The sequence below is a fragment of the Myxocyprinus asiaticus genome, chromosome 3, assembly GCF_019703515.2.
Source record: "Myxocyprinus asiaticus isolate MX2 ecotype Aquarium Trade chromosome 3, UBuf_Myxa_2, whole genome shotgun sequence".
Lineage (NCBI taxonomy): Eukaryota > Metazoa > Chordata > Actinopteri > Cypriniformes > Catostomidae > Myxocyprinus > Myxocyprinus asiaticus.
Window position 1 is genome coordinate 4,253,469 of NC_059346.1, and position 7,036 is coordinate 4,260,504.

At 36.4% G+C, this 7,036-nt stretch overlaps 1 protein-coding gene across 1 annotated transcript in view; it reads right to left on the reverse strand.

Annotated features, from left to right (window-relative positions):
* ajm1 (apical junction component 1 homolog) overlaps window positions 1–6,805 on the reverse strand; it is a 31,507-nt gene extending 24,702 nt beyond the window's left edge. The window contains exon 1 of the mRNA XM_051667329.1: window positions 6,673–6,805. The gene's annotated coding sequence lies outside the window, so the exon portion shown is untranslated. The remainder of the gene's footprint in view (window positions 1–6,672) is intronic.
* Window positions 6,806–7,036: the final 231 nt, after the last annotated feature.

Below are 7,036 nucleotides of genomic sequence, written 5' to 3' on the forward strand. Positions count from 1 at the left end.
AGTATTGCTATGATATTAATATTTATTTTTTGGTAAGGTTTTGGAATCTTCTGTATGTTCGGTAGGCCTACATTGTAGTTCACTGACCGTTGATAGGGCACAAGAGCAACAGTTCACGCCGCGTTGGGGTGTTCAAGCAAAAATTTGTTTAGTTTATCTAAAAACAGGTCCTCCACAGTAATAGTGACAATAGAACACAACACAGAGAACAGAACTTACTAAACATGTCTAAAGAGTTTGTAGTCGAAGAACTGATGCATTTCTATGCCCAGCCTTATTTTTTCCCAAGTTTTTGGACCGGTGCCAGTTCACACCAGACAGAGATACCTGCGCGATGCTGAAAACAGAAAACAAGTGATCGATAGAAAATACCTTCGCTCGTCACGGCTGGTTAGGACAAAAACTCTGATTCACATAGAAAATATACCTATTATTGCATGTTGTTTGCTGTCAGGTTAGGACACGATGTAACTGTGGCTACCTGTAGCCTCCTCTATTTTTCTGTTTGAGTTCCAAGTACTCATTAAAAGAAAATAAGGCTGGGCATAGAAATGCATCAATTCATCGACTACAAACTCTTCAGACATGTTTAGTAAGTTCTGTTCTCTGTTTTGTGTGCAGCTGTGTTGTGTTCTGTTGTTGCTGTTGCTGTGGAGGACCTGTTTTTAGATAAACAAAACAAGTTTTTATTGAACGCCCCAGTTTCGTGAGGGGGCTGCATGAACCGTTGCTCTCGTGTCCTATCATGGGCGTGCACAGGTCAGTCCATAGATTCACTAAATAATACTGTACATTAGATTTCGGTTGATTTCTCTCTAAACCTTATCGTATGCTTTCATAACAATCATGAGTCTCATGGAATAATTTATTCAACTTCTGAATTATACTTTTGTGTTCTTTTGAAGCTTGAAGAGGTGGTCACCATAAACTGCCATTGTATGACATCACTGAGCACAATTTTTTTTTTCACAATTTCTCGCTTTGTGTTAAGAAAAAGAAAGAAAGTCATATAGAGTTATAACTGGTACGGCCCATTTCGAGAACAAGTTTGTAATAACTATGTTATTTTGGGGAAAAGCTGCAATTACCATGGTCATTTTTGAGAGGTATTTTAATGCAGCTGACTAAGCTAAGAGGACTGGTAGAAAGTAAAGTAGGCTAAATGTCCAAACTCCTATTTAGCCTGTAGTCTTACCAGAACTTTAGGAGACCTTTCAGAAAATAATACAGATGAGTTATAGATAACTGGGAAATCAAAGTTACAAAATCAGTATTTAGGTCTTTTTCTAAAACATAATATTCCAAATGCAAAATACATAAAAAAAAAAAGAAGGAAAAAAAAAACTGTTTTAGTGAATAATAAACCAAGGCAAATAATTGCTAAATAAAAAGACAAGTTGATTTTACGTTGTTTGAACGATCTTGATTCTTAAATCCCAAGATCGATCTTTCACTCTATGTGGCAACCCTCTATCATGCATGTAAATCGCTCACATGTGCGACCAAATCTTGCGCTATGCGACTAAAAATGTCTATTATTAGCTACTGTCTAGTAAATGTTCAGATGAGGAGATGATGACAGAACTTTAATTTGGCTGAACAATATGTGCCTCTGTACAGTAAGTAATTTTTACCATATATATGAACTATATGGACAAATTGCCTTTAAATCATATTTATGTGAAGAATGTGCAAATAATTCTAATGAAAACATCTCTGGGCACTAGTGGGTAAAGCACTGAACCAAACAACTCCAGCACTACTGAATGTGTAACAGATTTTGATACTCTTATGACGGACGTCACAACCTTGGCTTGCCTTCAGCGAACAACTAATGCCATTTTTTGCCTCTCATTTGCATATATTTGAGCAGTTCTCCAGTTTCTGGTACTCTCATGTGTGGCTCCACTGTCAAACCCACAATCTCCAGCACAAACCTGCCAATCATTTCCGCTCACTCCGTGCCATTGGCCCTGTTCCGTAACAATAACCGCAAACCACTCTCAACTACACTGCAAGTAAAAAAAACAAAAAACAGGCATAACATTCCTGGCAAGACCAGTATGAGAGGCCCATTCAATGAAACGCTTTGAGTGAATCATGCTTTGTTGAAGCTCTTTGACCCAGATAACAAAAAAAATAAAAAAATAAAAACACACACACAAAAAACAGGAAGTTGCAATAACCAGAGCCAACATAAAGCTTCTCATGTCTGAGCATGTGAAAGCTTTTGGCATTTGTGAATGTTCAAAACAAGCTAAAAATAACACAATTTTAGGACTTTGGTCCAAAATAAAAAACCAAAAACCTCAAAGAGAAGTCCAGAAAACTTCATCTGACCTGGGCACTTTGAGGTCATGTAATATTTAAAGGGGTCACATCTTGCATATTTTTAATAATATAATTTTCTCCTTTATAATGGTCACTTGTAATGTTAGTCAAGGTATTTTGCACCAGAAATCATTGTCAGCATTTTCTCTCTGACCCTTAGAATTAAAGAGATTGTTTATGATGCTGTGCCTTTAAAGGAACAGATCACCCAAAAATGAATATTCTGTTATAATTAGCACTAAAAACAACACAAGTTCATGCAGGACAGGGCAGTCTCATGACGAAGATGTCACTGTAGCAACTTTACACCTGCATTATGAAAACATCATTGTCATTCCCTTCTCATCTCAGTTTGGACGATTTATTTCGTCACATGCTCACCAGTCTTCAGATTTATCAAGCGTGTTAAACCGCAATATGTTTTAAAATATTTATAAATATATTAGTTTAGTTACTGTACATTATACTACCCCATTCTTCAATAATAAATTCTTGGCAAAGTCTGCATCACTTTGTGACAAAGGCATAGTTCAACCAAAAATGACAATTACTGGTAGATACGCGACACTGATGTGTAAACATGGACGGTCATGTGTTGATCTAGTCATCTGTTTGACGTCAGAAAGATATAGATTTATGGACTGGGTAGGAGTGTTGTATTATTGAAAATGACTGTTTTGTACAATACAATTTTATTTAAACAGCAAGGAAAAAATGTATTGCTCATGATATGACCCAAAGGAATAGTTCACCCAAAAATAAAAACATTCTCCCATCATTTACTCACCCTCATGCCATCCTAGATGTGTGACTTTTGTTCTTCTGCAGAACACAAATGAAGATTTTTAGAAGAACATTTCAGCTCTGTAGGTCCTTTTAATGCAAGTCAACAGTGTCCAAAACTTTGAAGCTCCAAAAAGCACATACAAGCAGCATAAAAGTAATCCATATGACTCCAGTGGTTTAATCCATGTCTTCAGAAGTAATATGATAGGTGTGGGTGAGAAACAGATCAATATTTAAGTCCTTTTTTTAATACTATAAATCTCCACTTTCAAAGCACTCTTCCCTCCTAAGAGGAGTTGTTCTTTTGCTTTTGGCAGTTTGCATACTTTGTGCATATCGCCACCTACTGGGCAGGGAGTAGAATTTATATTAAAAAAGGACTTAAATATTGATCTGTTTCTCACCCACACCTATCATATCGCTTCTGAAGACATGGATTTAACCACTGGAGTCTTATTGATTACTTTTATTCTGCCTTTATATGATTTTTGGAGCTTCAAAGTTCTGGCCACCATTCACTTGAATTGTATGGACCTACACAGCTGAAATATTTTTCTAAAAATCGTTCTGTTCTGCAGAAGAAAGAAAGTCATATACATCTGGGATGGCATGAGGGTGAGTAAATGATGGGAGAATTTCATATTTGGGTGAACCATTCCTTTTAACGTGGTCCTTTCTCTGTTTCCTTGAAGGCAGCACAAATAATGCAATGGTTGCTTATGAAGTAAAAATAGAAAGCAAGAATCAGTTGAGTGTGTATGTAATGTATGCGAGACAGCTTGTGCACAAGCATGAGAGTGAGAGAGTGATGTATGTAATGCAATCTTGACTGATCCTAATGAGATTCCAGTGAGACCGAAGGCAACAGCTTTTCCTATGATCACTGTCAATGTAACATTGTAAGAAGCCACGGGACTGCAAATACAGCTCATCACTTAAAGGAATGGTTCTCCCAAAAAATGAAAATGTGTGTATTTACACACCCTCACGTGGTTCCAAACCCATAAGCTGTTATTTTCAAATGCAACTCAAAAGGAAACTTTTTGAAGAATACTCATGCAGCTATTTTCCCTACAATGAAAGTTTGTAGTGACCAAGTCTGTCAAGCTCCCAAAAGGACAAACTTGTGCATTATATTCCAGAAGTAGACTCCAAAAGGAGATGTAAGGCTGAATGTAAGCCTCAATCACAGAGCCCCTGACAACAGGGGAATTATTATTGTTATTTTTTTAAATAGTTTTGCATTTCCTGGCAATAAACTTATCATGGTTTTACTACAGTAACCATGTATATTTTAACCATAATATTTGTAGTGAAACAATAGTAATAATACAGAAAAATAAAAACTATGGTAATACAAATAATAATTTTGAAGTTACTATGGTTTACTGCAAATATCATAGTTCAACTATGATTACTGTAGTAAAACTATAGGCTGTGTCTCGTTTCAAAGGCTGCGTGCTAGGTAGGACGCGTCCTTTGAAGGCTGCAGTATACCGAGCGTCCTCCTTTAAACAAATCTCGTTTAAACGAGATGGACTTCGTAGGACAAATGGAAACGTAACGTAACATGGTTGCTATGACAGCACGCCACTCTTTAACAAGCACGTGCACTTTGAGTGAGAAGGGAACAAAGTCCCTCTGGAAGGGAATGTATGAGGTACATTTTAGGAGAGTTATAAAGATGTAAAGAGAAAAGAAAATAGATTTTACAGGTGTACTTTTAGTCTAATACTTTATTTTAATTATATATTAATATAATTATACATATTATATACTCTGCACCCATCTACTGAGGTACTTCAACTTGGTAATTAACATTCCTTGCGTTTGAACATCATATTTACGGGCAAATTGGCGTCATTTGTTTTAGACATTTCTGTTGACGCAAAGTATTGTGGGTTATGAGTGCCCACGAAGGATACACCTCATGCATCCTCCGAATTCCCGTGTCCTACTCGCTTTTCTGAAACGAGACAGCCTCGATGACGTATGCGGCCGACAAATGCGACCTCCGGAGGACGCATCCTTCCAAACGAGACACAGCCATAGTTTACAGTTTCAAATCATGGTTTCTGCCAAAAGATATGTTTACTTTAGTCTACAATAATACTTTATTTAAACCATGGTTTCCATCAATACAAAAAAAAAACAAAAAAAAAACAAACATTACTACAACCATGGTTACTATTAAAAACACAGTGTTTAGTAAAGCACTGCTTTTCACCAAAATAAATAAAATAAGATAAGATAAAATAAAATAAAATAAAATAAAATAAAATAAAAACACACTACAGTCATGGTTACTACAATATTACTATTGTAAAATTATTGTTTCTGCAAAAAAATAAAAATAAAAAAAAAATAAAATAAAAGCCTTATTACAGTCATGGTTACAATTATTATAGTAAAACTGTGGTTTTCGCCCAAATAAATAAATAAATAAATAAATAAATAAATAAATAACACATTACTACAGTCATGGTTACAACTATAGGGAAACTGTGGTTTCCACCCATATAAATAAATAAATTTAATTTAATTAAATTAAAACACATTACTACAGTCATGGTTACTACAATATTACCATAGTAAAACTATTGTTTCAGCAAAAAAAAAAAAAAAAAAAAAAAAAAAAAAAAAAAGGCTACTACAGTCTACAATATTACTATAGTAAAACCATGGTAACTATTGCGAGGGCATGCAAAAACATTTCAGAAAAAGAAAAAAAATCCCTTCCTGTCTTACATCTCTGTTTGTGTTCCACAGAAGAAAGAAAGCCATAGAGGTTTAGGACGACATGAATGTGAGTACATAATGACAGAATTTAGATATCTGAGTTAAAGGTAATTGCTTTTCAACTCCAGCAAGGAGTTTCCGCCATGCAATCTAGTGCACACTGCTCTAGTGCACACTGCAGTTTATACAGCGTGCACACTAGAGTCTCTGGACACCACTGCACGATGACGTATAGCCAAGAGCATCCCACACCACGTGACACAAGTAGACCATTTCATCACGCATCATTAGAGGTTAGTTGCACTTGCACTAGGAGGATGTCCCCAGCCCTGGACATGCATCTTTTGACGTCGAAAAATCAACGACTGCATTATATAACCTTAATAATAATGACATCACCACATATAAAATGGTGCCAAACATACGTCTGTTGCATGCAAAAAGTAAGTTGCATGCACAGGATAATAGTTTTCCAATGCGAATAAGATATTTACGTGGGTGTTGGTTGGACACCTATTGCAAACTATCACTAAATGATGATTAAAACACGATGCATAAAGCGGAATTCAGATTGCAAGCTCGCCAATAGGTTATTCCTGCCGTATATGAGCAATATGCATTGACGACTAGACTCACGATTAGCCTCCTGCGCAACTATTTCCCCAAAGCATCAAATCATTTCCATAGCAACAAATCATTTGCAATGCGCTAACGTTATCTGTCACATGTCAATGCGCTTGTTTTCAATGTCAATGTCAGGAAACCTGCGATCATCTGTCACGAGCGCTGCAAAGATAGATCTGATGAGGCTCTTACCGTTTTAATCCATCCGCCAAAAGCATCAATATCCATCATATAAAAGCGGTTAGGATTGATAATGTGCAGAGAGTCGCATTTTAACAGAAAACGCCTGTAATAGAGCGACTTATCGGTGGATCGTGTCGTTCTCCGCGTCTTTCGCTGCGCATCCGTGGCGTTACTATCAGCGATGCTCTCCTCAGCACCCGGCGTTCCCAATGCGTCTATTACGCGTTCAAAAAGGGGCGTGGCAAACGACCTTAACTTTAATGTACAATGTTTGTTAGTTCCGTGACTGACTTCATAAAAACAAGTAGGAGTGCCACATAATTGGGTGGCATTAAAAAAAAAAAAAAAAAAAAAAAATTAAATGCCAAAACTA